The following is a 9,453-nucleotide window of genomic DNA, read 5'->3' as shown; positions in this document are numbered from 1 at the left end:
TTTGATGTCTGTACTCTAAGCAAATATTCAACATGTCGGCACCAAAATCATTTGAATTATATCTATTTATACATTTTTATAATTCTGAACTAAAATTAGTAAGTCAAAATAAATTTAAAGTTCCCGCACTTTTTTCATCGTTATGGCGCATGACTCTTCCGCTTCCCACTTCTTCCCGCCAAAGGTACGATGACCATCATGGCCATTGTTCTCGAAGGCTTGTTTCGCCATTGTGGTTCCGTCGGTTTTACAGTTTGGTCAAGTGATCATCCGGTAAGTCTCCTATAAAAACTTACATAATTTACTCATTTTGTAATGTACATTTAGCCACGTTTAAATTGTTATCGCATTAATTTCACATAACCTCGCTTTTGTGTTGCCTAGTGAAGGCTTGTGTTCTGTCTATCGTTACATGCTTTTTTGGTTGTGACTAGATGGAACACTCGCCTTCAACGGACATACGTACTTCGTTGGGAGAGTTTTCGCTTCGCTTTTTGCCTCGATGTCGCTTATTCGCCCCATTTTACGTGGGGATGCAAAGCAACAGGTTGCAGCAGTTCCCAATGCTGGTACAACGCTTTCGATAAATAGCGGCATCGCTGGGACAAAGTAAGTTAAGCATCATTTATTCTCGCTTTCAGTACAAATTATATTTATCTTGCTTATATTTTTTGGTTATTATCAAGTTCATGGTTTCGATAAATTTAATTCAAGGTTAATAATTGTTATAGTTATGCTAACCTAAAAAAAGAGTACTTAAAATGAATAGCTACTGGTTTTTTCTTATATGGAAATAAGAAAAAATATTTTTAAATGTGTAAAGAAAATAAATATGTATAATTTTACTCTTATGACCAATCAAAAAACATTTCTAGATATTTTTTAAATACCTATTGTTTTGAAATATTAATTTTTAGATTCAGCAATTACATATTTAATTTTTCAACCTGTTACAATTTCCAAAATGACAACTGTTTCTCTATTAATCTCTCAATATAAACAATATATAATATAATGCTACTTAAATATTCCTGTTACAATTTATATTTTGATTTCATTCTAGTTTAGATTGAGATTTTTGTTTTAAATGTTCAAACATTTATTTAGAAAATACTATAGGTATAATTTATGTCTGGAAAAGTTTTGGATTGAATCTCGTGTTGAATTAAATACTAATCAAATTTTGTCGAATAAGTTTATAGTTATGATTATCTTTTTGCATTTTGCAATATACAAATACCATATATAGTGATAACATTTAATTCAACATGTGTTCTTTATACTTCATCTGATTATAAATCCCCATGTTTGCCTTGAGAACATAATTTTTTGTCTTGATTCTTTTGATGCATAAATTATTTTCAAAGTTTTTTGTGGACATTTAGAAAGTACAAATTTTTAATTGAGGAACTAAAGTATTTGAATTATTGTATCAAACATGAAGAAATTCCACTTACTGAAAATAAGTGGAATATTTGTTGGATTTTATTACTAGAATACAAATACATATTGTTATAACACAATGTAGGAATTAGTTTTAGCAAATGCCTTGTATTGAATGGGTATTGAAATGTGCAAATGTCTAAAATATAATTTTTTCATAATATAACATACATGGCACCATTTATTAGTATAATTTTTATAAAACACGCACTTCTTGTTTTATTGAGAAATTTTTAAAAATAAGTTTTTGAGACTCATTTCTTAAATGATTCACCGTTTGAATTAATTTTGCAAAATGATTTCAAATAAAATATGCATATATAGTCTGGACATGTTACATACAACTTCATTTTTTCAAATATTCATTTTTCTATTAGCTCTGTTTCTTCTGATCTTACATGTAAATGCTTATGTTTGTATGTTTCTCCTTAGTTTTTAATCACCTGGAAAGCTCGATTTTAGTTCAATAAACAAACTGCATGATATGCTTTAATATTCAATGGATTATATCTTACAAACATGTATTATAAAAAATCTGAATATTTTCCAATTTATGTGAAGATCAATAGATACAAGAAAGTTTTAAACGGGAAATATGAGGTGTGAATTAATTATGAGAAGAATGAATCAAGGAATTTGACATATTGCTTTTATTTTAAGGCAATCTTACTACAATTACATGCTAAGAGTTTGGTATTCTTTCAATTGAATAAAACCATACAAATTGATAATAATTTTTGAAAAATATACCAAATGGGTTAAAGCCAGCATCGTGTAAACTTGAACTTAGATGATGAAGTTGATTGTAGAGCTCATATTTTCCAACTACACATCAACACGAAAAACATTTAGGAAATAGAATACCAGAGGTTCCATAGTTATGGAGCAAATGATATTGAAATAGGATGGAGCTTCGCTACACAGAAAATTTAAGAGACTAATCTTTGCATCAGTTATAGCGATTAAATATTCTGGCTATTCCAAATTGAAAAACTACTTCAATATTATTGGAAGTGTCGAGATTTTTATGAACAAAGTGGAAGCATTTTCAAACTGAATCAGAACAATAATTAGGCTCTTCAAAATAGTTGAACTATCTTGAGGAAACAATATTAGTTTTGTACTGGTTATTTTTAAGTGATGTTTGTTGAAGAATGTCTTTATATAAATATTCTTGGAATATTTCAATTTTATCTTATTTCTATTTTAAAACTTTGTGGTACTCAAAATAAGAGACACATATATTCGACTTCGACATCAGGAGAAAAGGCGTTGAAAAAAAAACGGGTATCTCATTTAAAACAGTGGAATTGTATTTAATATGTTGTACCCTCCATAAAAATTTCAGTTTGAAAAAAAATTGCTTCTATATATTTGTAATTAAGTTCCTATATAAATTTTGTCCTTTTTGCATGTCATAAATTTAAAAGATCTCTTAAAATCGGAATGTCCTTAATGTTTGTAAATAAATTGTCTTTATATACTTTCCTCAATTTTTATATCTGTACCTATAATTAGGGGTAAAACAAACCATCGTTAATTAGTGCTAATATTGTATCTATTCTGTGTGTTCTGAGATATTTATTAGGCCAATTGAATATTTCAGCAGTTGATTTTTCTCAATAGTAATTTCAAAACTGTATTTCTTTGAATACTGTGAGAAAATTTTGTACATTGCTGGTACATCGAAGAACAGTTATCCATTAATCAATGTAAATGAACATCAATATAGTTTATTTCATTTGTTCCATTAGATTTTGTTTTTTACCTTTATGAAAATGTATAGAAACAGGTAGAATTTCATATTTGCCAAATTTATGGCTTGCCAATCTACAACAGAAACGTCTATTTATATTCATATTTCCAAGGTATTGAGCTAACTTTTTGACACCATTGTATTCCAAAATTTTATTTATAGTATCTGCCTTAAATTAGATATTTTTCTATTACCCAGGTATATAATACAATACCTGTTTTGTGGATTTCAAAAATAAATGGTGTCTGCAACATGCTTGAACACACAATAGTTATTTGTCAAAAGCCAATATTTTCTTACCTGCTCAACTAAAATTCCAAGTTTCCTAGAAGGATCTTTTCTATAGACCATAATGTTTTTAATAATATTTCCTTTAAAATTTCAGTTATGCACAGTGGTGTATCAACTTAAGTTTGCATTACATGCGGAAGTTCTAAATAGTAGCTTCAGTTCATTTATATAAATTTCAATGAATAAATTCAAAAACTCGAAGAATAGAGCAAATCTTTAGCATTAATTCATATAGTACCATTTGGAAATTTGGTGCACGTTTTTAATTATAAGATGCATTTATGGAATCAAATTTGATATATTATGTTGAATTTCTTTTGGAGGTAAAAATAATTGGAAATTTTCCTAAAAAATCACAATCTTTGAAAATAAGTAAAAATAAAGAAATTAAAAATGCCTTAGATATCAATTTTGATTCATATGATATAGGAACTGAAAAGTTATGAACCTTTCCAATAATAGAAATCTCGGGACCTATAAACGTTATAGACTGGCCGTACCTATTAGTCCAGGAGCCCGTAACACTAAAAGTCCCGTCATAGCGGAATCAAAAATTTTTTTAATGTATTCGACAGTAAATTTTATTGGCTTTTAGAAAAAAATCACGCACACCACTTTTTTTTGTCGGAAGTGAAGAGGGCTAAAATTTCGTCATCATACCGGAAACTTTTTATTTTATTTATTTTTATGTAATTCAAAAAAAAATCTTGGTATGCGCGCTCAAAAACTGCTGGAAAATGGCACATACCACCTTGAAGTGCATAAACTATATTAGCATCTACTCCAAAATGTACGATATTCAATACATTTATTTTGGAGTAAATGTTTTTTGTCGAATAAGATGTCTTTTTCTCTGCTTAGATTTAAAATAATATGAGGATTAATATGATTCAAGGAATAATAGCAGAATTTTTATTTTAGATAATTGAAACAATGAAATAATATTGAAATAATTGACAGGAGCTTATTCTCAAACTTGTGTATTTATTGATAATCATCGAAATTAATTTCATCTATATCACAACGGTTTCATTTCCTGATTTTTCACTTTTTTCTTCATTTAATTGGCCACTGAGAATTTCTTCAACTTTTTAAGGTGCTGCTGGACCTTTATACCAAAATGGTTCCAACTTATTTTCTTGATTCAGTTGCTATCCCCATTTAGTTGGTTCAAATAAAATACAAATTGGCTTAGTGGCATTTTGCCACGTTGCATTTATAAATATGGTGCGTAAAATTTTTTGTTAGAGTTTTCCAGTTTGGAGGAATATTGCAATTGAAATTTGTAAAATCTTTGTCAAATTCTTCTTTGTCATTGGCGCTTGCAAAAAATCTCAAAAATAACAAATCTTGAACTATCAACATTATTTTTGTCTATATTGTACAGATGTGTTTTCTTTCGTCATTGATGTCTTCCGGATCCGTCAAATGTTCAAACATATTTTGGTATTCTTCAGTCTGTATTAAAATGTTGAATGGTTTGATTTTTCGTTTGCGAGCAAAAGTTATTGTATAATCAGAACCTGTGAAGACATGGAAGCCTGAAAGAGCTCGACAAAGTGATGGATTCAATTCTCGTGCAAGATCTGTACAACTTAATAATTAATTTCTTTACCTAATTTATTTGTTATCCATATTTTTTGGTTTTCGAATTTGTGAATATATCCGAGACAAATGATTAACACGTCAGTACCTACAGATTTAATGAGAATTTTTGGTGAGATGAACATTTTTTCAAGTAGAAGAAAATTCTTATACATCCTCTTGGTGATAATACGTATAATCCTCGTTCAATGTCCGCGAGACAGCTCCATTGATATTAGTGTAAACGAAGCATTGGTTTTCAACTTTTAAAAATATGGTGAAGGTGAAGCAGACTGAAGGGAGAGAATAGCTTCTACCTCCTAAAATGCCCAAAAACAACCTTACCTGAACTAGAGAAAAGTAATAAATATTTACATAGAAACCATGGAAACTTTATAGTCTATTCTCCATGATAGAAACTATTGCAACTATTCCAGCTTTTGCGATTCATCTCTAACACAGTACTCTGTACTAACTATATTATGTATGTAAAAAAACATTAATCAAGAAGAGTAATAGATTTACTCCAAAATAAATGTATTGAACATTGTACATTTTGGAGTAGATAATAACATAGTTTATGCACTTCAAGGTGGTATGTGGTATTTTTCCGGCAGTTCTCGAGCGCATATACCAAGATTTTTTAAAAATTACATAAAAATAAATGAAATTAAAAAAAGTTTTCGGCATGATAGAGAAAATTTAGCCCTCATCAAACACTTCAAATAGGTATGCCAAACCATTCCGGCAAAAAAGTTGTTTGCGTGATTTTTTTTAAAAGTCAATATAATTTTCTGTCGAATACGTTAAAAATAGTATATTATATTATAAGGATTAAAAGTGCATATTTTTTTACGAGCAATATTTGCAGTTGCGAGGCGGATCGCATCGCAGCCGAGCGAATGCAAAAGTAGCGTTTTTAATCCTAGGATTAAAAGTGTTGCTAAGCCACGAGCAAATTTTTGTACGGTTAAGGGAATTGATAGCTTTTGCACCAGAAAATAGGACAAAAATGTCAACATTTTTTGATGGTTGGAGAAAAAAAAATTGATATACTCTAGGACGGTAAAACATTTTATTTTTTAAATAATTTTTTTTACATTGTTTCGGCAATAGGAATCTACGCATACCGAGTTTAATTTATTCCTATACCTATGTTCTATTTATTTAAATAAAAATTTTATGATTCCGCTTTGACGGGACTTTCAGTGTTACCGGCTCTCCGCCTATATCATTTCATACGTAGTTTCGAGATGCCAACATTAGAAAGAGAGGTTCGAGATAGAGCTAAAGAGGGCAAAAGCCACGTAAATCCTTAGAATATAAATAGATTTATCAGCAAAACTGTTCAAATATTTGATTTAAAATGACACTTTTTTGGCGCGACCTATCTGAAAACCTAGTGCTTAACGGCTCACTCCCTCCCACCCCTCCATAACTTTAAACTATGTACTAAGATGACACTTTTTTGAAAATTTGGAATTGAATACCAATTAATATTGGTCGCTAGTGATAATAGATAATAAATGAAAAACTCATCTATAATTATTATTAAATTTCATTTGCTTTCAAATAAACGATAAATGAAAAAAACATCTCATGCCAACAAGTTTATTTATAAATTTAAAAAGATTGATATTTATTACACCTGTACAGTTTGAAAGTTGGATGGGTAATGTCTTCTTCAAATCTAACATTCTTTTTAAAAAATGCGGAATTATATAAGTTTATAGTCTGTGATATTATAATATTAAAGCCAGGAAATTGTCTAAATAGTAATGATCTATGTGTTTCAGGCACACTTTCCAACAATAAAAACTTCTAATAACCAAAATCATATAAACAACTCACAAAACTATGCTCAAAATTTAAGGGAAAACTACACATTAACTACTGTTCAGAAGATATCTTTTCTTTCAACAATTGTTCCAATAATGAGTTGAAATTGTTCTGTCTTTGTTTTCTGATTCTACTTGGATGATATTTCCTAAGTTGGTTAGATTTAGAAATAGTTTCATGTGCTACCTCCAAAAATCTTCATCAACTCATTTTTTCATCTAAGTCAAAATCTTTCAAGTAAACAGGGTCTCTTGGATTCTAAGATTCAAAAAATAAAATTTGTTAATTAATAGGTAAAATAACAAATGATAAGTCCCAAAATACTAGTAATATGAATGCCAACCTTTTGGAAAAAGTTTTCTCTGTTGAGGTTGAAAGGGATCGGGTCCAAATCTACGACCATGGTAGTATTTTGTACATTTAGATTCTTCAGTAAATCTTCATGAAATTTCTACCGTTATCAGTATACACAAAAACTTAATTGTTTAATAACATTACTTGAAAAAATTTTTTTTTCCAATAATTATTCGCCTCCTTCATCAGAAATAATCTCGTCCCTCGAAATTACATCGTCGTCCTCTACATTTTCTTCGCTCTCTGGAAAAGAAATTATAAATACGTGATATTACACATAAATGTTCGTACACTTGCTTCATTTGTTAAAATTTCCTCACCCGAAGTAGTATCGTCTAATTCATTGGATTTTAACAAGACTTCATATATAGATGATGGTACAATATTTCCATCTTGCCATTGAAAAGTATACTTTTCTTCCTCTATTAGCCATCCATAATCGTCTGGTTCCATGTTGTAGGACATCTCAGATGGGCATTGCGCCATATACTTGATATATATTCAGTCCGTAAAAGTTGCTGCTTTAATTCTGATTCACAAGGTGGTAAATTGGATGCATCATAATTGACATTTTTAATAGTAGGTTCATTTTCATCATTTGCTTTGTATGCTGAAAAGAATTTGAAGTTACGGGCTTCATTAACGTTGTCTGCTTTGACCATATAAATTTGGCAAATGAATTTTTCGATTGTTTTAAATATCTTATTACTACATCCGGTTATATGAGCATTCCAATATGTGTTAATGCTTTTTAATATGGTATGGATTTCTTAAGGATTTAAAAAGGTTTTTTTGCTCTTCTGAAAAATGAAGGATTGCCACCGCAACCAGTCAGTGCAAGAAATGCTGGTAAGCTTAATGGTAGTAATGGTCCTAATTGATTATATAGATCTGATATGTTTATTACCCTTCTTTTATTTCCAACACCAGATTCCATAAAAATATGCAACGATGAGCTTGATATATGGTCCATGTTTCCTAACATTATCATCAAGATATCTGTATCAAATGCTTTTATCAATACTTTTGTGATGAAAGTACTGTACTATCCGTCTTGCAACTGAGCAAATCATCTGGCAATTTGTTTTATACTCAAAATTGTCAAATTAAAAATATTCTTGAAAGCCAGATTTGTGAAGATACACTTTTTTAAATAAAAAATTTGCAATATGCAAAAAACAATGGAGATATTGTTGCAACCGCGCTAACCCTGCCAGAAGTTGATTTTTTTACTTTAAATATATTAAATAATAACATATAGAGAAAGTTTCAGCCTTGTGAAAGTACCTTAGTCGAAGTGCCGACCAGCTCTCCGACTGGAAAGGTCGTTCTCAGTTTTAAAAAAAATAAAAAATGTACATCGCTCTATAATGTTAGAAGAGCGATTGTCGTAATTAATAAAACTGTATATTGAAAATGAGTCGTTACAGAATATGAATTTTGATGAGATAATTTTACTTATAATTTATATTTAATACGAAACTAATATATTACATTTTAAATTGATTTGATTTCCTTAAGTGAGCTCCGTGTCAATTTTAGCCTCAGACCCGTCTACTTCTTAAGCGTAAGATTACATGTCAAATTTAGGTCGAAATAACGGGCGTTTCGGGAATTTGTATAGACTAGAAGTGGTAAAAATACTTGTACCACTCAATCGTTCAAATAATTTGGTGACTGAAAAGCAACCATAACGAGGTTTTTTCACTTCTAGGTCCAGGATTTTATAAAAAAAATTTGTTCTAGCGCTGAACGGAATAGCGGGACTCTAGTGTACTAAATTTATGCATATCGTTTAAATTCGTTTTTTTTTTCTAACAAATTTTTAAAATTATGTGCACGTTACGTGTATATTGTAAATATAGCCTTCTAGATATAGACGTCTGGAATTTTACCAAGCTTTCCCAGCTTTGTCGGATATATTGTTCTTTGGTGATCTAGTTGTATGAGTGTTTTATATTTCATAAAGCTGGTTCAGCAAAGCACAATGTATTCGACTTTACATCGTGGGAGATAAAAATACTTTTGCGGGCATGCTGATTATGGAAATGGTTAGAAACAGAGGGAATCTGGCTTGAAGGAACTCCTGGTGTGATATGTAGTTTCATATCATATCACAGCCAGTAGTTACCTACGAAATGGATTCCCTTTTTCATTGAATTCAAAATAAACAGAATCTACTAAAA

Source organism: Diorhabda carinulata, chromosome 3, assembly GCF_026250575.1.
Source record: "Diorhabda carinulata isolate Delta chromosome 3, icDioCari1.1, whole genome shotgun sequence".
NCBI lineage: Eukaryota > Metazoa > Arthropoda > Insecta > Coleoptera > Chrysomelidae > Diorhabda > Diorhabda carinulata.
The sequence above is the reverse complement of the archived record's forward strand: the minus strand, read 5'-3'. Positions refer to the sequence as shown.